This window comes from Schistocerca serialis, chromosome 7 (assembly GCF_023864345.2).
Source record: "Schistocerca serialis cubense isolate TAMUIC-IGC-003099 chromosome 7, iqSchSeri2.2, whole genome shotgun sequence".
Lineage (NCBI taxonomy): Eukaryota > Metazoa > Arthropoda > Insecta > Orthoptera > Acrididae > Schistocerca > Schistocerca serialis.
Window position 1 is genome coordinate 402584149 of NC_064644.1, and position 23633 is coordinate 402607781.

Consider the following 23633-nt stretch of genomic DNA (forward strand, 5'->3'; position numbering starts at 1 on the left):
TTGGTGGGACACTGGAACCCCAGGTGGGGAGAAATCAGCCGAAAGAACAATGTTCGATTTAATTATTTTTTCTAGTTAAAGTAGTTGTAACATTATTTGCGTTCCAAGCATTAGGAAATCATCAAGAGACATGAATGATCCTGACGTACATGTAAATAGAGCCGAATCTCCCTGATTCGGTGACGTGAGTTATTTTTTAAGTATGAAGAAATACTTGCGAATACGTGTACAGTTGCAACTTATTCCGCTGAAAACAAGAGAATATAAACACATATTTCATGCATCAGAAGAATATATTTATTTTTTGTCTGTTCTTGTTATGACAAGTACTTTCCTGGACATGTAACAACTTTGCAGGGAGCCTAACGTTTCGCAAACTCTGACACTTCTCTCGACTACCTAATGCACAAATATTTTTGTAAATGTAATTAGTAATTTTGCTTCACTAGCGAATGTGTTGAAGTTTATTGCCGCTTGTGACTCAGATGCAGCAACAATTATGGAATTGGTTTGTTCTTTGTTGGGAAACAGTTTTATTGTTTTTATTCTCCCGCACCCTATCTGCTGCGTTAAATAATGCAGATATTGCGATCCACACACGTTTACTATGTTCTACATTCACTGATTTTCGTGGAAGTGCAGTGAAGAAAGGTTCACGTTTTTGAGTAGTTATGCGACGCCTTTCTGCTAAGGGTCTGGTTTTTTGCTGTTTACCAGCAATTTTTTGTTCTAAGAACACAACATTCTCCAGTAAATATCTGTATCATACAAGAATATCGTAAATAAACTGTTCTGTAATTCAGCGGTTCACACCTCCTACGGTCTTTAGGAAACCTAAGAAAGGACAAATGTAATGACCTCTTCTTGTTGTTGCTGCAATTTATTGCGTTACTGACGCTCTCGTTTGCAAAAACCATTGTACAGACCAACGTAAACAATTACGATTCGCTTTCGCTTTCACTAGATATAGCCGAACTCTAAAGTGTAGCTTCATGGCCGCTTGGCGCGCTGCAGTCGCGGTGGGTAACAATAAAGGGACTGTGTCGCGTCTGTTAACGTTGGACTGTGGAATTACTGAGAAGGTTAAAACCATATCGCTGACTGGTGGATAACTGAGTTGCGTGTATCATAGATGTTAAGCTTGGAACAAAAGAAGAGGAACCACTGGCAATGGACATGAAAAAGGTCTAAAAACAGCCGAATCTCAGTGACTGAGCAACATAAGCAAGAGCTTCAACTTATTCATGAAAAAATACTTTCGAATATGCGTATATTTACACCTTACCCCTCTGAAAACAAGACAATATAAACTCATATGTCATGCATGAGAAGCATGTATTTCTGCTGTTGTTCTTTCATATTACTATAGGCACTTCCTAGACTTGTAACACTTTTGTATGGAGTCTAATGATTTGCACTTTCTCATGATCACTCGACTTTCTAATACACGAAATTATTGTAAATGTAATTACCTTTTCAGAAGCGAATGTGCTGATGATTCTTGGCGTCTGTGGCTCATATGTAGAAACAATTGTGGGACTGGTTTCTTATTTGTTGTTACTTTTGTCATTTCCCTGTCACATTTTATAGTTCTCTCTAGCGGCTTTGCATTCCGTACAAGTGTCCTCCGTTCTACATTCACTAATCTGACTGGAAGTGTAGTGCAGAAAGCTACTCTTTGTTGAGCAATATACGACGTCTTTCTGCAATACATCACATTTTCTATTCTTTAATAGCCATTTTTTCTTCTTAAAAAATCTTCAATAAAGTAATTGAAGCACGTGATAGAATCGTAAATAATCTGCTCTGCAATTTGTCATTTCATACCTCCGAGGGTTCTGAGGAAACTAGGGCAAGACTAATGATACGTAATTTTTTAGTTACTGCCGATTTCCATGGCACTACATACGCTCCCAATTGTAAAAAGTTTGTTACAAACCAACATAAACGATGCCATTCGTACTCATCCATTATTGTACTCGCACGTGTAGTTTTCTGTCTGCTTGGGTGCTCAGAATGTAATAAAACGTAGCGTGGGTGTCGCGACTGTACGCTTTAGACTGTGGTACTAGTACACTATTTAAGATCATGGCAAGATTACTGAGAGACTTTTCTCTTAGTTTTATTATTTCATTATTCAATGAGTAGTTTATTCAGGGAAAACGTAATATCAAACTTATACAACCTCAGAATTCTGAAGGTAAATTTTTGTCAGACTGTACTGTCCCATTAGCTTATTGTTAACAACTAATTGTACAGTACTGAAGGAGGTGTATGGTAATTTTTCTCAGCCACAGGACCGGGACTGAACAAGTCAAATTCTTTAAATTTTACTGGAGGATTACAAGAGGTGCAAATCGCTGATCGTAGTGCTTGGTCGTCGACACTTTAATTCTTTAGCTGTTTTGTCCAATATCTTTCTTATAACCTGTTCACCCTTGCCGCATTACGAACCACAGGATTGGACAAAAATAAGAAACACGGGGATAAATTCATGCCTGAACATAAATGCAATAGCTAGCCAAGTCTGCAGGTTGCGCTGTTGTATTTGACCACGAACGGTAATTATGCTGTGTCCTTAATACTTTGCAAGTGTCACTCATTGCCCGAACAGTGTTCTGTGCAGTTGTGACTGCATTACGTGGCAGTTAAGTGTATTCGGACTTGGGCAAAGTGTTGGTGCTCCTATGGTGGTTGCTGTTGTGACTTGGCAAGACAGCCAAGTCACTATGAGAGGAAGCCGAAAGGCACGCGTTTAAGCTCACGCAGGCTGGAGTGAGGTCTGGAACATTACAAGGAAATGAGAACTTAGAAAAACGGACGCAGTTGCTGTAATACTTAACTTTAATCCATAATTGTAGAACATCGCTCATGATTGTACATGCTTCATAAAATAATCTCAAATGCTATGGCGCCTTGCTAGGTCGTAGCAAATGACGTAGCTGAAGGCTATGCTAACTATCGTCTCGGCAAATGAGAGCGTAGTTGTCAGTGAACTGTTGCTAGCTACATCGGCTGTACAACTGGGGCGAGTGCTAGTACGTATCTCTAGACCTGCTGTGTGGTGGCGCTCGGTCTGCTATCACTGACAGTGGCGACACGCGGATCCGACGTATACTAACGGACCGCGGCCGATTTAAAGGTTACCACCTAGCAAGTGTGGTGTCTGGCGGTGACACCACAGTTGCTTCCATAACCGAAGTATTCGAAGTGTTTAGTGTTTCAAGAAGCACCGTATCGAAGCAACACCGACTAAAAGGAAGGCCTCGGCGCTTGTTCGTGACGCCACGTCAGCTAGGCACGGCCACCGTCAGGTCTGTTGCAGGCAGAAACGCCTGGGCGTGCTTATCACTATAAATCTCTTATTTTTGGGCAAAACGTTTGGTATTGTTTTGGATTCTGCAGTTTTATTTAGATGAAAGATTTTCTGACTATCGTAAAGTTACAAATGAAGATCATAGTTCTGTATTACTGAATCCTGTAGAATCAAACGTAGATCAATATGAGAAGACGCTTTGCCCCATTGCAAGCTTCGGAAATTTTACATTCAAATAACTATATTTTTAATTCATCCATTTTGCTATCGAAACTTACCCCAACCCCCTTACAATGAACTCGTTTCTTTTATTTATTTATTTATTTGTTTTCATTTGACATCGTCACTGGAAATGTGAACTAATTTATATGTGTAAATGTCGAACTGTTTCCAGTCATTAGATTACAGTCGTTTTCAACGAAAGGAATTTTGAACAGGAAACAAAATAGCTTCATACATCGAAAATACTGCTGAGCTTAAACTTTTTGAAACATGCACATTAGAAAAGATTAATATTCCCCTCTTGCAACTGAAAGGAGAAACTTTATAAGATAAAAAAAATGTATTTTATATAACAAGTATCTCTCTTTTGCCTCTTCTTCTGTCCCCCTCCCCCAACGTGTACAATCGCAAGATATGTCATTAACATTCAGTGCTCCTCACCCCATAGTCAACCAAGATACCTAAAGAAGAGCACCAATATGTTCACAGCTTCTTGTAAAAGCAACCCAGTACAAACGTAACTTCCTCAGATTTACAAATAAGGTAAAGAAGCACGAATTCTGTTGCTGCTGGACCATGAAGTTGTTTTTGTATGTCAATCCTTAAAACAGATGGAAATTTAAGTTCAGGAGTACACTATTTGTTAAGAAGTGTAATGAATTGCACAATTAATTGATTGCAGCAATCTCTCAGAACAATGTGTATTGATCAACTACCACCAATAGTTTCACATTTTCCGGTGTCAGGGAGGGAGACACCACCAATGTGAGTATGCCTGCAACAGACCTGGCGTTCGCCGTACCTAGCAGACGTGACGTCACGAACAAGCGCCGAGGCCTTCCTTTGAGTCGGTGTTGATCGAAGACTGATACCGCATACAGGGAGAGAGGAAAAACATCGTCAACTAAGTCGCAACGCGGAAGAAACTGTGTGTTGAGTGACAGTGGCTGACGATTATTGGATTGTGACGAAAAGTAAGAAATCGGTAGCTGTAACTGTATGTCACACCCGAGAACCCTTCCAGCACCAAAACAACAACAAGGGAGCTCCATAAGTAGGGAATTGTAGGGTGGCATGGAATTTCAAAAGTAGTCATCAAAAATGCAGATGGTTGCAACAGCAAAAGATGGTGCCGAAGCGATAAAACGTGGACTATGGAACAATGGAAGAATGTCATGCGGTCAGATTAGTCTTGTTTATTGTTGTTTCCAAATAGTGGCAGAATTTACATCCCAAAACTGAAACACGACGGATACTTGGTTAATTTGGGCAGCCCTGTCGTATTTGATGGACCACATGGTTAGTCTACAGAATCCCATTATTTCCAAGAGTTATGTGACCGTTTTGGCTGATCAGGTCCATCCTATGGTACAATAGTAGCTCTCCAATAGTGAAGCTGTGTTCTGAGACAATAAGGCCCCTGTTCATACAGCTCGCATCATCCACGACCACTTTTGTGAGCACGAGAATGAATTGTCGCATCTTGCCTCGCCACCACAGTTACCAGAACTCAGTATGATTGGGCCTTTGTGGTCTACTTTGGAGGGAAGTGTGCGTGATTTCTATGCACTCTATGCACCTCCATCAATGTTACGTGGGTTAGCAATCATTTTGTGGGAAGAATAATATAAGATTATCTTGAAAACATCACAAGACCAGTATTTAACAATTCTAAAACGACTGGAAGCTATTTTGAATACCAAATGTTTTACTAAACCTCTATATTCATGGCAATGTGATGTGTTTTTGGAGTATCCATATTATTATCCATCTTCTCCCCGCACCCTCCCCCCCCCCCCCCCCCCAATACTGTGATCGAGATACGATGCAATGACGGGGGCGAATCGAGAATCTGATATGAGTTGACCGACTTGTCTCGGCTTTTCACCAAAAGTAAACAGACATGACAGGAGGACTAGGAGACGGACAAGTGTAGACAGAACGGCTGGTAAAGCACAACAAGTAACTCAAAGAGAGAAAGCCAGAAGCGTAACGAAGCCGAGATCAAGAACCACAAGTGAATAACGACAAGGAGGTGATACCGAAGACAAGATAGCCTCTCGCGACGCATAGTGGTCGCACTTACATGGCCGCGCGAGTGCTTCCTGGCCACTAAAGCGGCTATACTTCTTAGGTAAACTCATGAGCGAGCACCGCTCTTGGAGAGGGAAGCGGCCTTTCTCGGAAAAAAAACTTCCAACTGCCTACAGGCACACCAAAATTCAGATGTTCCTTTCCTGCCTTGCAGCTTAGCGCAGTGAGTGGTGATCTGAGTTAATCCTGTTCGTGTGATTTTAGTTACGAGCGTCAGTCAATTCAGTTTGTATGTTTTGCGATGTACTTACTCACAAATGATAGATAAGCAAGAAAATATGCCCAATACAGAAGAAGGTTCAAATGGTTCTAACCACTATGGAACTTAACATCTGAGGTCATCAGTCCGCTAGACATAGAACAACATAAACCTAACTAACCTTGAAAAGGGACCGTATGTGGGGGTATGTTACTTGAAACAGATTCTGGCAGAAGTTGTCTTCATTAAAAGTTATCTGTTTGTTGGCAAATTATACAGTGCTTCTCTGTCATAGGTTCTCAGAAACCTCCTTCATCTGTATTACAGCCCTCTATGGGTGTGGATATGAAACACGCTGGTCCACGGCCAGTAGAAACCGACAAGACTGCCGGCAATTATGGCAGTGTAACGATCTTTAGGCCCTGATTGGTAATAATGTTCAACGGATTCTTTTGGAGGAATCAATGAAGGAGTTTTCCGTCATAGAATGCAGCATACCTATTGGCAGTCTGTGCCATTAATATTTATATTTGTTAAAGGGGTATCGGGTTTGTTCAAGTATAGCATACTGAAGTTATTCTGAATAAATTTGCTTTATCTCTTTCATAATTTAATATAATGTTAGGTGGAGGCGAAGCCTCTTATTATTTTACACAACTGCACACAACACGCACGCTATTTCTGGGAAACGTGGAATTCTTAACAGACGGGATTGCATCTCATCAGCCACTAGTAAAGTTCCCGCTACTTTAATACTAAAACACATAGGACAGGATAGACAAGAGCTCAAACTTCCACCTACTGCACAGATTCAATACTAGCATGCAATGGGGTGAGGACAGAGATCGGCTTGGCATTAGACGGTAAAGCTTTATTTTCTATACTCCTATTCTGTACTGCATAGCAAATTCAGTTAGAATTTAGCCAGTATCAAAGGATACTCCATGTGCACGTGGTGGCTATGACCACGTGTGTTCAAAGTGGCTTTCCACATGCTTACAAGATTTTAATCAAACGGTTGAAACTGTGTAAATGCCTGTACCGTGAGGCGGTAGCAGTTTATTTAAATAATCTATTCCTTCTACTCGAGTTTTTTTATAGGCGAGCGTAGCTGCCTTGTTACTAGTTCGTCACACGTGGAGCACGTGGCCCCTATTCGTATCACACAGAAAACACTCATTAAAAATCAATAAACCCTTCCAAAATTCCTAACACACATAAATAAGTTGAAAGTCACACAGTTTGTTACCTAACTCTATCGTATAGATGCACAATTTCACTATCTAAGCCTAACGTTACCTACCACGTGGCGTGAACACTAAGACATATATATATCACTCTCAATACACAAAAAATCATACAACAGAAAATAATCAAAATAACCATGAGCGGAATCATTGGTTTCTCTATTCACCGCTGGGCTGAAAAAGAGTGTGTTAGTCACAAATATCTAGTATTCCAATACCTTTTTCCATTACCAATAGAGACGGACATGCTGAAGGCATGTCCACTCGCTTACACTTTCTTCGCAGAACAGCCACTTACCATAGCGGAGGTCCTGAGAGCCTCTGGTATTCGTTGGAGGGGGTAGCCTGACCAACCTCTCCCCGCTAAACCCTATATTCTCACATTCTCTTTGACAAAGTGTTGCCTGTGGTCGATCTCTGCCAGTCAAGCCCAAGGAAACAAAGTTGGCACTACTACAGTCTGCCAAGAGTTGCCTGCTTCCAAACTATTGGCTGACATCGCTTCCGGAAAGATGGGACTAGGTTGTAAAGGATATTTCACGAGCGTGAATGTTGTGTACATAGTTCCGCGTAGTCAGTGCGTACACAACTTTCCCACTAGAGCGCGCCCCGCTAAGCACACCAGCGCAGGCGCAGCGCTCGTCCGTCTCCGTACTACGAGATGGCGCTGTCTTAGAGACGGACCAAATTCTGCTTCCGCCAATCCGCGTATTAATATGTAACGCAGCCAATGAGATTGCTGCTAAGGTAGAACCTTTGCTCCTCACGGATCACACTCGCGCAGTGATACATGAACGCGCTAGGTATTATAACGAGTGAACAGACCTCCGATCAGTCAGTCTGCATCAGTCTGCACCAGTCTGTATCAGTCTGCATTAGTCCGCATTAGTCTGCATCAGTCTGCGTTAGTCTGCATTAGTCTATAATCAAGTTTCAGTCTGTGCCTAATAAGATTATCATATTCCTGTACATAGCCATGAAGATAAATCAATAGACACTTTGTCAAGTGTCAGAGATATGTGAGAATAAGATTAACGTACCAAGACCAAAGGAACTTTAGACTGTCAATTGCAAATAGCATCCAGAATCAAGTTATGTAAGGTTTATGATTTTTATTATTTTAATAAATGTGTGTGAAAACTAATCAAGTTCTGTTTAAAGTTGGTCACCGTCAATCTGCTACTCTAAGCGCGCAAGTGGCATTTCTATTGTAGTGTCGGCAGACTTGCCAACACTACATACACTAATAGAAAGAGGCGGCCAAGATGCACGCGCTAACTCACGCAGGGTGGCGTGAGGTCTGAAACAGGATACGTAATGAATGCTATAAAGAAAAGTACGTAGCTGCTGGAATACTTAACTTTAATCCATCATTTGTACATCGCTCTTGACGATACAAGTGAGACTCGGTAGATAGATGCATTGTAATGCTAATGGCGCCTTACTAGGTCGTAGCCCTTGACTTAGCTGAAGGCTATGCTAACTAGCTGCTCTGCAAATGAGCGAGTCTTCGTCCATGTAGTCGCTAGCAAAGTCGTCCGTACAACTGGGGCGAGTGCTAGTCCGTATCTCGAGACCTGCCTTGTGGTGGCGCTCGGTCTGCGATCACTGACAGTGGCGACACGCGGGTCCGACATGTACTAATGGACCGCGGCCGATTTAAAGCTACCACCTACCAAGTGTGGTGTCTTTCGGTGACACCACACTATCGTCTGACCTAATGGCAGAAGATAAACACGCCTCGATAAGACCACGAGAAATATTTCTGACACTCGCCTACTTCGCTAGAGCGACAAGTCAAATAATCTGGTGGTGTGTGTACCGAAGGTCTTACAGTACGCACACCACAGTGAACATATTAGCATTAAATAAATATTGTACAACATAATAAATATTCTACAACGTAATAAATCAACGTTCCATCCTACATCATGGGAGTTTTGTAGCGTCCGCGGTGGGGCCGCGTTACGAGAGAGAGAAAAACGGCAAGTGGCCGCACCCTCGAATATCTATCGATGATGCTGTCCTTTTAGAAAGTTACGATTGCAAAACATCGTATTTAATCATGGAACGGTACATACAGTACCATTTCAACCTAAGGTCATCACACACATCAATGCCCCAGGCTAATTTGAACCTGCGACCGTAGCAGCAGCGCGGTTCCGGACTGAAGCGCCTAGAACCGCTCGGCCACATCGGCAGGCAATACAGAAGAGAGTTATTTCTCGAGTAAAGAGTGTTCGGTTGTCTGTAACTTAATTAGTGTTTGTATTAAACAACTGACACAAGAAGAGCTGTTGACAAATATTAGCTGTCGGAATCAAGAGGATGCAGCGTACACTGAAGTCAGACCTGTCACAGTAGGATGCATCGGAAACGAAGGCGATAATAATCGAAATGGTTTACAGGAATCGCGAAGGAAGAGGCTATGAATTAGACAGTTTTACAAAATCAGAAATTCCACATACGGTGGAAGACTTTTACGTAAATAAAAAAAAAGTCGCCGATGTTATAAAAGTTGCTTATTGCTGTGAAACCCGGTTTTCCTTGGCAATAAGGTGTTTAGCGCAAGACACTGTACGAAATGGCATTCAACTATAAGCGTTCTCGCTTCCCGCGCCCGGGTTCGATTCCCGGCGGGGTCAGGGATTTTCTCTGCCTCGTGATGACTGGGTGTTGTGTGATGTCCTTAGGTTAGTTAGGTTTAAGTAGTTATAAGCTCTAGGGGACTGATGACCATAGATGTTACGTCCCATAGTGCTCAGAGCCATTTGAACCATTCAACTATAAGAGATATGTAAGTAAAAATAAGACTCTGGTAGCGAGAGATAATATAATTGACCGGCGATGCTAATACTTCAAACAATTAATACAATTAAAGGAGCAAAGCAGCAAGTTCTTTTCTGTCAACAAAACTCTGGGTGTACCACAACCCTGCTTCTAGAAAATGTTGAAAGGGCGCTGCCTTGACAGCCTTATGGAAGTGTAGTAGAACCAACACAGTTACTGTGGCCGATATTGCATCTAATTCTGGGTTTATTCAAATTGACGGAAAAAAATCACAACACCAAAAAATAATTAATGTAGAGTAATGAAATTTCCGAAACATATTCGTCTAGCTAAGATATTTAATTGATTATCATTGCTGGATCACAGGTTAATGCAAGCGTGAGATACGCCACTGCAAAATTGGTAATGCTGATGCATTAATAAGCGGCGCAGCAGCCAGAAAGTTGAATGGAAGCATGCAAATGTGCATACATTTTGTACTGCAGATGCCGGATGTCAGTTTGTGGGACGGGGTTCCATGCCTGCTACACTTGGTCGGTCAATACAGGGACTGTTAATGCCGTTTCAGATGACGCTGGAGTTGTCGTTCGAAGACGCCTCATATGTCCTCTACTGGACAAGGCAAGATGTCGACACTTTGTAGATCATGTTGGGCTACAATAGCGGTATGTGGGCGGGCGTTATCCTGGAATGCGGTTCATGAATGGCACCACAATAGATTCACGTACAAATCTGCAGTCAGGATGTGTTCGATTACCACCAGAGTGCTTTTGCTGTCGTAAGAAATCACACCCCAGACAATAATTCTAGGTGGGCGTCCAATTTGTCTCGCACACAGTCAGGATGGTTGCAGGCCCTCGACTGGCCTCTTCCTAAATAAACACACGGCCATGACTGGTACAGGTGCAGAGCTAGCTTTCATCAGAAATCACAACAGACGTCCACCGTGCTCTCCACTGAGTTCTCATTTAACACCACTAAAGCCACAAGTGGCAGCGGTTTGGGGTCAGTAGGATACACGCTACGCCTCATCTGGCTCGAGGCTGTTCTTGAAATGACCGATTTGTAACACTTCGTTGTGTTACGGTGGTGCCAACTGCTGCTCATATTGCTGCTGCAGATGCAGTCGGTGTTCCTGAGCAATACGCCCAACACCGTGGTATTGCCCCTCGGTAGTGCTACCTGGCCGTACGGAGCACCGTCTTCTTGCGACCGTACATTCTGGTGACCACCGCTGTCAGCAGTCATGTTCAGTGGCTACATTCCTGTCAAGTTTTTCTGCAGCATCGCAAAAGGAACATCCAGCTTCTAGTAGTCCTATTGCACGATCTCGTTCAAGCTCAGTGGGGTGTTGATAATGGCTTCTTTGTCACCTTAAAGGAATCCTTGACTAATATCAGTTCACCAAGTGCAATCGGCAAGGTAACTACCACTGACGATCGTTATATGGTGTGCTTAAAGCAAACCTTATTTGTATCCTCATAATGATGCCACTGGCGTCTCTCTTATACGACCGGTGCGAAATTTGACTAGACAAGTACAAACGCGCCTGCCGACTTTCGTTTATGTCGCACAACTCGTTCTTGGTCTTTTTTCTTCAGTATGTTAGTCTACATAAAAATTATCCTCTTCAAAATATTCCCTATTACATATTATACAGTTATGCCAGCGCATGTTCCGGTTTCCGAAATAATTCTGGAACTGCACCTTTCGGATAGCTTTTAGCTCTTACCGATGATTTTTAATCTCATTGACGTTTGTAAACGACAGCTCGTTGAAGTTTTATTCATTTTTTCGAACATAAAAAAGTTACATGGAGCGAAAATTGAGACTATAGCTTCAGTACAGTACTGTTCTGGAGCAAAATTTCAATAGCACCCAGCGACGTGTGAGCAGGCGAATTAACGTAGTTCAGAGACCGTGAACTAATCGGCCACAGATACGGACGTTTTCTTTCGGACGGCTTGACGTAAATGGCGTTAAACTTGTACACTTAACTGATCGATTCACTTTGTGGCAAGAACTCGCAGTGCGCTATAACGTTTAAATCACAAAGCACTTTGAGCGTAACCTTCACCTTTGATCTCACATGCGATGAAGAATGCTTTCCCTGGAACGACTGAGCCTTAGAGGCAACGTCATGTACACAAATTCCTGTCTCATCAGCTTCTATGACCTGCTTCAGTAGTTCGATGTCGTTGTTGGCTTCATCTAACGAATATTGCTCCGTCGAGGCCCAGTTCAAGTGTTCCCGGCAGCCTATCACTGACGCAGGGTCGGGGTATCACAGAAATCCCCTTGCTGTTTTTCCTTTTGTGGACGACACGTTCGTCATCTGGCCCCATCGAAGAGAAAACTCAATGACTTCGAAACACATAGTAACTCTACACATCCCAACATCAGTGGAAAGTGAGAAGTCATCGTTAAGAGAAGGGCGGATGGCACACTGGATGACAATTTAAATCGGAAGAAAATGCACAGTGACCTGCAACTGGAGGCAGGCTGTTACCAGGAGTATATATCTTAGGTGTACAGAAGCAGATTAATTCGTTTAAGGAAAGTTTACAAGGAAATATTTAGCTGTTCGTTTGTCCGCTGACAGTTCGAGAGTGGAACGGTGGAGAAATAATCTGGAAGATGTTCGGCAAACCCTCTGCCAGGCACTTACGTTCGAAATGCACAGTAAGATTGGAGATGTGGATCTAGACTATTTTGCGCAGAGGAATGAGATGCTAAAAATCTTAGTACACAGTACTCACAACATATCTTTTTATTTCCTTTCATTGCATTCGGTCTTTGGCATCTAACAGCCATTTGGCCAATTATATGCTAAATAATCAACATATAGTACAAAACATAAATTGATGCTATAATTAAACATCAGAACCACATATCATGCAATATTGCAATTTAAAGCTTTTGTGTTAGGTTTAACATTGATTCTTATTCATAATGATCTAAATTCTGTATGTGAATATGTTTTAACAGTCACTTTACCCCAAAGTTGTCTGTATTCATGTGACTTCCGATTCTATTTACATATATTGCTGTATCTGTTTACACAAAGCAAAGGAGGGTTTCTGATTATGAGTTTGAAAAATAATCTAAGACTACTAAAAGTAGCACCAAACTGTGTCTGCAAATCGTAACTAGGTGTTTTATGTACATTTATCGACATTAATTCAGTCCTCCTAATGATGAAGGTATACGCTGAAACTCGTAATAAGAGTGGCGGGCCATACAAGTTTCTCTACTCAACTGATTGCTTGTTTTAGGAGAGGGGACCAAACAGCAAGATCATCGGTCCCATCGGTTTAGAGAAGGATGGGAAAGGAAGTCAGCTGTGTCCTTTCAGAGGAACCATTCCGCCATTTGCCTGAAGCGATTTAGGGAAAGCAGGGAAAATGAAGACGAGATGGCCGGACGTGGGCTAGAACCGTCATCCTTCCGAATGCGAGTCCAGTGTGCTAACCACTGCGCTACTTCGCTCGGTTCCAGTTAGCTGAGAGGAGCTCAAATAATTCATGAAAGTTGAATTATCTGTACTACAACAGCGTATCGGTGGTGTTACAGTGAAAGAGAGTGAATTCTGTCTACGATTCCCATTAGTTTTGCGGACATCTCACTGCGACAGAGGCTACGATGCCCGAAGTGGCGAGCAGCAGTGATACGACTTGCACTCATTTCGATCAGCATCAAAAAATGTATGTATAACGGAAAATTGAAATAAGACCGTAACAGCTGTTGTTCCTTTATTAATTGATTGACCACTGTCTAGCAGTTAAACCTCTGCGGCAAATGTTTGTACCCTGTAAGAAAATTGTCTATCTCTCTTCTGATTTGTTGCTCTGTTCTTTTTGTTTTAAAAGTTTTGTACAACCTCACTAATTACGTCTCGTAATGCACCTTCTTCAAGTCTTCAAATAACAGGTTGCTAATGATGTTTCAATTACTCTTCGCTTCATTTTAATTTGTCCTGTTTCCTTTTTAGCCTTTGCGTTCCCAGTTTAATTATTCGGATATCGCTTCAGCAGATTTTCCATTTGTTTATACCTCCTTCACCAGTAGTGTTTTTAATTTTCTAGAGACGTCACACTGTCTCAAACAGTTAAGTCGTAAATGAAGAGACAAATTACCAGTAGTGCTCTGCAGGTCACGTACAATGGTGTATGATATGAACACAGATAGTAACATGTCATTTCAGAAATGATTTTACGTTAGAGGAGGTCAAGTGAAGATACGAGTAATTACACCAAAAATGTGTAGGAGAGGAGCGTAATGCAATGCATATTTCAGATACTGTGGTGGTGGAACATTCAAACGAAAACCAGGCATCGTGATATGAAGTATGAATTAAACGTTTTGAGAGTTTGCAATTAATTCTTTGTAGATATATTTTGGAAATAGTGATTATTGAGCTGAAAACGTAATACTGCCGAAAACGATGTTCATTTCCCTCTCTGTGCGTAGCGGACAATAGTAAATTTTCGTTCAGAGTGAAATGTTGGTAACAAAAATTTCGTGAAAAGATCTCACAGCAACGAATAGCCTAACTCATTTGTTAAATGATTGCTACTCCATTTCGCTTATGATATCTGTGAAATTCTCTCCCCTACTTCGTGATGATACAAAACATGCTGCTCTTCTTCTAGTACGGATCACTCGCTGCACAGCAATACTCTGTCAGAGGACAGACAAGCGTAGTGTAGGAAGCCTCTTTAGCAGGCCTTTTACATCTACTTCTACATGATCCTCCATAAGCCATCTAATGGTGTGTCACGGAAGGTGCTTTTCGTACCGGTAATTGATGAGTTCCCCAACCATGCTCCACTCGCGAATAGCGCGTGGGAAGAATAATTGTCAGTAAGCCTTTGTATTGGCTCTAATTTCTCGAATTTTCTCCCCACGGTCATTACGAGAGACGTAAGTAGGGGGGAATTAATATGTTGTCCGATGCTTCCCGGAAAGTGCAATGTCAAAATTTCAACAGCGAATCTCTTTGTGGTACACAATGCCTCTCATGTAACGTCTGCCAATGGAGTTTGTCGAGCATCTCCGTAATGCTCTCATGCCGACTAAACGATCCCGTGACGAAACGCGCCGCTCTTCGCTGGATCTTTTTTTGTCCGGTAGGGATCCCAGATAGGGGAACAGTACTCAAGAATGGGTCGAACAATCACCTTATAAAACACTTTCTTCGTGAATGAGTTACATTTCCTTAAGATTCTTCCTATCAATCTGAGTCTGGCATCGGTGTTATCCACTATTCCGCTCCGGATTGTTCAAATGGCTCTAAGCTCTATGGGACTTAACATCTGAGGTCATCAGTCCCATAGACTTAGAACTACTTAAACCTAACTGACCTAAGGACATCACACACATCCACGCCCGAGGCAGGATTCGAAACTGCGACCATAGCAGCAGCGCGGTTCCGGATTGAAGCGCCTAGAACCGCTCGGTCACAACGGCCGGCTCCGGATAATTACTCTTACATATTTTACGGCAGATAGTGTTTCCAGCGGTTTGTCATCAATACTGCAGCTACACACTAGTGGATTCCTTTTCCTATGTATGTGCAATATGGCACATTTAGTTTCGTTCAGGGTCAATTGCCAGAGCTTGCACCATTCACCAATTCTCTGCAGGTCATTCTGCAAATCGTTACTATCTTCTGGCCTTCTTTCAACCACATCATCTGCCCACATCCTTGGAGAGCATCCGACGTTTCTACTGGATCATTTATATGTATTCTAAACAGGAACAGTCGTATCACACTTCCTTGGCGTACACCGGAAGTTACGTCTGCCGATTTTGTTCCGTTAAGAGCGACGTGTTCAGTTCTGTCTGCAACCAAGTTTTTAATCCAGTGGCAAATCTGGTCCAATACTTGATGATGCTCGAATTATTTTTGTCACTAGACGACAGTACTCGTCGGTGTTCAAATACCTTCCTGAAGTCAAGGAAACGGCATCAACCTCATGGCCATTGTCTAAGGCACTATGAATCTCATGGAGGAACAGGGCGAGCTAAGTTTCGCAGGATCTTTGTTTACGGAATCCATGTTGATTTTTATAGAGGAATTTTCCTTCTCCAAGAACTTCATAATTATAGAGCGTGAAACAAGCTCGTAATTCTACAACAGATTGACGTCAACGACACAGATCTATAGCTGTGTGCATCTGTCTTTCGACCCATCTTAAAAACCGCAATGAGCTGCGCTTTTACCCAGTTGCAAGACACCCTTCGTTGGTCAAGCGCTCTACGACAAATTACTACTAGAAGGGAAGCAAGTTCTGTCACATTATCTTTATAGAATCTTATAGGTATCTTATTTGGTCCTCAATATGCGCGGTTGTTTTTCTACTCCGCGACCGTTTATCTCAGTGTCTGCCATTCTGACGTTCGTACGACGATTGATAGGATGATGCATCGTGTCACGATTTTTCGCGTTGAAACAGTTTTGGAAAAAAGAATTTATTTTTTCGGCCTTTTCTCTGCCATCTTCCGTTTCTATGCATGTGGTGGTTGAGTGAATGAATAGATCATTTTTACCTACTTACTGATTTTACATACTACAATAACCTCCTAGTGTTTTTACTCACACCGGTTAACCAAGTTTTACTTTCAAACTTATTGAACACTTCTCTCATTGCACTCCTTAAGCTCATTTTCGCTTAGTTCAGCTTTCGTTTGTAAGCTATGTTTCTACTTTTCTTGAATCTGAGGTGAAATTCATTTTGTTCACTTAACAGAATCGTTTGGCCAATAAACGCAGTCTTTGGTTTGTCTTCCCCACAACATTATCCGTAGTGTCATTCTAATTTAAGTTGTTGTAATTAAAAGGTATTTAGTTGTATTGCCAGTGATTTATCGGATACCTGATATTTACAGAATTTCTTTCGTACTCATGTGGATGACCTCACACATTTCCTTATTCAACCAGAACTGCTGCTTTTAACCCCGCACAGGTATCGTGTCTGAGTGGTTTTGTAATTGGTTTTGATCTTCTGATGACTTTATTAGACGGTAAGCGACAGTTCATCTGCAAACGGTCTAAGACAGGTGCTCAGATTGTCTGCTAAATCATTTATATGGATCAGGAACAGCAGATGGTGTATAACACTTCCTTAGGGAATGCCTGGTATCACTTTTGATTTACTTGTTTTTCCACTGATTAAATAGTACTGTGATATTTTTGACAAGAAATCACGAATGCAATGGCACAATTGTTGCGATACAACATAATCATACAATTTCCTGGGGAGTCTCTTGTGAGGAACGATGTGAAAAGCTTTGTGCAAATCTAGAAATTTGGAATCAATTTTAAAACCCATGTCAATAGCACCCACTAACTCTTGCGAATAAAAATCCAAATGCGTTCCACAAGAACGGAATTTTCTGTATCCGTGCTTTGTTGTCATGGCGGCTGCAGTGTAACACGTGTTAAGTTCGGCTCGCGAAATTTAGTTGAATTCGAAGGTGTTCTCGCAGGTGGTGTTGTCTAGTACCAGTGGAAATTCTGTAAACAACAGTGTTCTGTGCAGTAGTACTATTTTTTTCTGTGCTCCGCTAATATCTTCGAGAAAATGGTAAACAGAAGAGTCAACAGCAGCGCGTCCAGCAGCGTGGAAGCAGCAGGTGCGGCAGATGCGGCGGGTCTGCTCTTGGCGAAAGGTGTGGCCGCGGCTCCCGGTATAGCGGAGCTGGTTCGCTCTGAGGTAAACGCTGCGCTTCGCGATAAAAACAATCTCGATCTGATAGCAGGCAGTATATCATATACTGTAACGGAAGCAGTATTGGCCAAAATGCGTGAAACTGTTGAGGCCAATACTGCCGAAATTACAGCACCAAAAAAGTCTGTGTCTGAATACGAGAAAAGGGCACGAGAGTTGGAAGTGAAACTATTTGCCGCAACAGACGAGCTAGAACAGTACCAAAGGCGAAATAGTCTACGACTGTTTGGGGTAGCAGAAAATAAGGAAGAAGACACAGACAACCTGCTTATACAGGTTGCGCGTGAAAAATTAAGCGTTGAAGTGACTAAGGCAGACATTGACAGGAGCCATCGGGTGGGACGAAAACTACCAGGTGCTACCAAACCTCGTCCAATAATAATTAAATTTGTCTCGTACCGAAAAAGCGCAGAGATCTTTACCCAGAAGAAGACGTTAGCAAGGACAGGGCTTACAATAAGGGAAGATCTGACACACGAACGGCTAAAGATTTTAAACAGTGCCATATCCCATTTCGGTCTTCAGAAGGTGTGGACTCAGGATGGCAGAGTAATCATTAAGACAGCAGCTGGAAAGAAGACAGTCACAAACATGACAGAACTTAATAGTATTAAATGAAGCTACTCGAGCCAAAAGTGCAAACTTAACACCATTTGCAAATTGTAACAGCCCTATAATGAGATATACTGTCTTGTAATTATATTAACTTTTTAATTATACCCATATTTGTACCTTCAACTAATTGTTTTAGGAACTGTATTAACTTTTTACTATTTTTTTGCATCTGTAGCTCTAACCTTTACTTAATTTTAGTTACTGCTAATCCTTTTTTTATTTTCTCAGTTTATTCTCTTCCTTTCTGTAATAGCTCTATTGCAATTATTAGTCTCTCCTTTAGTTCATTAATCACCCATCTCTTTGGTTTAAATTGTTCATAACAAAAATCACTATCAGTATCACTTTAGCAAATTTCAATCTAATTGTAGCTTCCTACGATAATCACTACCAGTATCACTTTAGTAGATTTCAATTTTATTGTAGCTTCCTACGATAATCTATTAATTATTAAGTTTGCTTTTCTCTGCTGGCAGCAGCGGCCTCTTAAATCATCCCCCTTTCCGTTATTTCCACCCGAAGCTGTTTCAAATACGCTAATTACATTTCTCCTCTTACGACATAGGATACACAGTGAAGCACAGCCTTCACTGTTTTGGTCATATTCTCCTTGCACCGAATACCACTAATCCATTTTCTATACTCCTGCAACCTCAGGAAATCTCTTGCAATCGTCTTTCTTTCGGCACTCGCGGAGTCACAAACAGGGCGCGCAAAATCTTGGTCACCCCTGTGTTACGTCGCTTGGCGGAAGCACCGGCCAGTGCCCCTCGCGGCAGGTAGTGCCTAACAAAGGGACAAACCAGTCTGCCACCCTACTCCAGGCTGCCCAGCGGAACGCGTCAGAGCTTTTAGTAGCGCACTGCAACATCCAGTCTTTACCTGCACATTAAGAAGATCTTAGCCTCCTCTTCAACCAACTAAACTACCACGTAATCCTCTTATCCGAAACGTGGTTAAAACCACACATATCCTCTGCATCTATTCATCTCCCAGGGTACACACTTCTTAGGGCAGACAGATCAAAAAAGCGAGGTGGCGGGGTCGGCGCGTATATACGAACAGATCTCAAAGCGAAAGTCCTATGTACGTCAAACCCTGCTGAAGAAAAAGAGGCTGAATTCATGTTCACTGAAATAAATATACAAAGTCGGAAGTTCTTGACTGGCGTCGTGTACAAGCCGCCAAAAATAAGCTCAATGAGATCCTTTCAGTCGGAATTACATTCACTTCAGTGTCAATACGAACATGTTATTGCAATGGGTGACTTGAACATAGACCTGCTAAGAGACACTACCTCCGCAATAAACCTAAGAAGACTGTTTAGTTGCAATAGCATGAACATTCTTCCATTACAACCTACACACCATACGGCGCACAGTCATACTCTTATAGACGTAATCGCAACGAAACAGACTGAAAAAGTAAGAGATGTTGGTCAAACATCGGCCCCTGGCCTCTCAGCACATGATGTAATATTCTAATATTCTTGGTCTACTCTGTGCAGCCCCCAAGGATCAAATCGCGTTACATAACTTGTAGGAACATGAAATGTATCAACCTTGACGCTCTAACAGCCGATTGCTCTGAAATCTCATGGCACCAAATAATCAGAGAACCTACAATCGACGGCAAAATTAATGAACTTGGTGATAAACTCACTGCCCTCTATGACAAACGTGCACCTGTGCGCACAATCCGTGTAAGAAAATCTCCTGCTCCATGGCTGACAGCTGAATTACGTCAAATGATGACTAATAGGGATGCTGCCCACAGGCGTTTCAAGGCAGATCCGAAACCCGAGCGTTTCGAAGAATATAGAAAGCTACGGAACAGAGTGAAACAATGCATTCGCAATGCTAAAATCAGGCACGCTCGCTCCCTTGTATGCACCGATCTGACACCCACGACTCTATGGAAGAATCTCCGTAGCTTGGGGATCGGAAACGCAAAATCGGACACTACTTTTCATATGTCAGCTAACGAATTAAATGAATTCTTCTCTGCACGTCTGAATACCCGCACGGCTGATAGCTACTGTCCACAAGAATCCCCAAATAGGATAACTAACAATGATACCTTCCATCTAAAACATGTAACAACAAATACGGCAAGAAAAGCAATAATGAGAATCTCTTCTGGTGTAATAGGCAACGACAGTGTCGGTATAACCATGATTAAGAATGTTGCCGATATCTTAGTACCTGTCTTAACTGACATATTTAACTTTTCCCTCGTGAACGGAATATACCACACTGCATGGAAAAGAAGCATAATTCGACCCATCCCTAAGATCGAAAACCCGCAACTGCCTAGTGATTATCGACCAATTAGCATACTGCCTGCTGTTTCCAAAGCACTTGAGTATATTGTCCATGACCAAATCAATGAACACTTGCATGAATTCAGCCTATATGACAAATTTCAATCCGGTTTCCGTAAACATCATAGCACAAACACTGCTCTAATTAAAGCAACTGATGACCTGGAATATGCCATCGGCAATCGAAAGGCAACAATATTGACGCTACTGGACTTCAGCAAAGCTTTTGACACTGTTAACTTTGACATATTGCTCTGAAAAATGCAACAGCTTAATTTCTCATATAGTGCAGTGAGATGGTTTGAAAGCTGCTTAAAAGACAGACAGCAATGTGTTGCCTGCGTAAATGAAAAGTCTTCCTGGAAACATGTTTCCTCAGGAGTGCCACAAGGATGAGTCTTAGGACCACTTTTGTTTTCTTTATATGTCAACGATATTTCGTCGGTCCTGTGCTCCTGTAAATATCATTTCTATGCCGACGACCTCCAGCTCTACCTAAGCGCCAGACCTGAAGATGTAAACACTGCAATCGCTCAGATGAATGACGATCTGTCTTCAGTAGTGACATGGGCGTTACACCTGCAACATTCGCCGATATGATCATGTTAGTGCTTCATACTCCGAGCTAGGGTGGCTGCGGCCGAACAAATTGTGTGACTACCACACTCTATGTCTACTTCACCGACTCCTCGTCGCGCAAGCACCCCAGCACCTTGCTTCAGAGATTAAAAACCTGTCATGCCATCATAATCGAAACACGAGGTCACTCTTATTTGGTATCCTAACTGTGCCCTCTCACAAAACAGAAACTTTTGCAAACTCCTTCTCAGTTGCCGCTGTCCGCCTCTGGAACAAACTGCCCCTTACCTTGCGCAAAATTCAATCTCCTGCTGCTTTTAAGAAGAAGCTGAAGCATTTCCTACTATCATACTCATAATGTTCTCCACAAAATTAATGTACAAGGCCAATCCTCTCATCTGTCAAATAGCAAAGCTGTATCTTGCTCCTGAGATGCCTTCCTCTTAATCTATCTCTATTAGCCACGCAATCTTCTTTTCCTTTATATTTCCTTAATTATGTTTCATCATGTCTCTCTATTCTTCTCCTCCCTTCACCATCAGTCTCCCTCATAATCCCAGCTCCATATGTATGTATTTTTCCAGATGTGCCTTTGTAATTGTTTATTCCACTTTTTGTACTAGATGTAGTTTAACATGCCTACTAAAACATATGAATGTAAAATACACTCCTGGAAATGGAAAAAAGAACACATTGACACCGGTGTGTCAGACCCACCATACTTGCTCCGGACACTGCGAGAGGGCTGTACAAGCAATGATCACACGCACGGCACAGCGGACACACCAGGAACCGCGGTGTTGGCCGACGAATGGCGCTAGCTGCGCAGCATTTGTGCACCGCCGCCGTCAGTGTCAGCCAGTTTGCCGTGGCATACGGAGCTCCATCGCAGTCTTTAACACTGGTAGCATGCCGGGACAGCGTGGACGTGAACCATATGTGCAGTTGACGGACTTTGAGCGAGGGCCTATAGTGGGCATGCGGGAGGCCGGGTGGACGTACCGCCGAATTGCTCAACACGTGGCGCGTGAGGTCTCCACAGTACATCGATGTTGTCGCCAGTGGTCGGCGGAAGGTGCACGTGCCCGTCGACCTGGGACCGGACCGCAGCAACGCACGGATGCACGCCAAGACCGTAGGATCCTACGCAGTGCCGTAGGGGACCGCACCGCCACTTCCCAGCAAATTAGGGACACTGTTGCTCCTGGGGTATCGGCGAGGACCATTCGCAACCGTCTCCATGAAGCTGGGCTACGGTCCCGCACACCGTTAGGCCGTCTTCCGCTCACGCCCCAACATCGTGCAGCCCGCCTCCAGTGGTGTCGCGACAGGCGTGAATGGAGGGACGAATGGAGACGTGTCGTCTTCAGCGATGAGAGTCGCTTCTGCCTTGGTGCCAATGATGGTCGTATGCGTGTTTGGCGCCGTGCAGGTGAGCGCCACAATCAGGACTGCATACGACCGAGGCACACAGGGCCAACACGCGGCATCATGGTGTGGGGAGCGATCTCCTACACTGGCCGTACACCACTGGTGATCGTCGAGGGGACACTGAATAGTGCACGGTACATCCAAACCGTCATCGAACCCATCGTTCTACCATTCCTAGACCGGCAAGGGAACTTGCTGTTCCAACAGGACAATGCACGTCCGCATGTATCCCGTGCCACCCAACGTGCTCTAGAAGGTGTAAGTCAACTACCCTGGCCAGCAAGATCTCCGGATCTGTCCCCCATTGAGCATGTTTGGGACTGGATGAAGCGTCGTCTCACGCGGTCTGCACGTCCAGCACGAACGCTGGTCCAACTGAGGCGCCAGGTGGAAATGGCATGGCAAGCCGTTCCACAGGACTACATCCAGCATCTCTACGATCGTCTCCATGGGAGAATAGCAGCCTGCATTGCCGCGAAAGGTGGATATACACTGTACTAGTGCCGACATTGTGCATGCTCTGTTGCCTGTGTCTATGTGCCTGTGGTTCTGTCAGTGTGATCATGTGATGTATCTGACCCCAGGAATGTGTCAATAAAGTTTCCCCTTCCTGGGACAATGAATTCACGGTGTTCTTATTTCAATTTCCAGGAGTGTAAGTAGAATGCCTGGTTAGATGTAAGAGAGGGCCTGATGGCCCTAATCTTGCCAGGTTAAATAAATCAGTCAATAAATAAATAAATAAAATAAATATGTCAGTTATTTCATAATGTCTCAACACGGTGTATGTTCCATAATCCTACTGCAAATCTACGTCAGTGTTTTTGCTGTGCAGTGCTACGGATTACTCCTATTTACTTCCTCGTGGAGAACCTGGACATGAACGAGAACAGTAGGCGGGCTTGGAAACTGTTAAAGAACCTTAACGGTGACGCCACAAAGTCAAATGATAAATTTACTAACGTGACGGCACTACACTCCTTATGAACGGCAAAACCCGCGGCAGAAAGTACCAGGAACCATTACCACGTGATCCAGCAGATGAAAATCATCACCTCAAGGCACCATTTACAATGTCAGAACT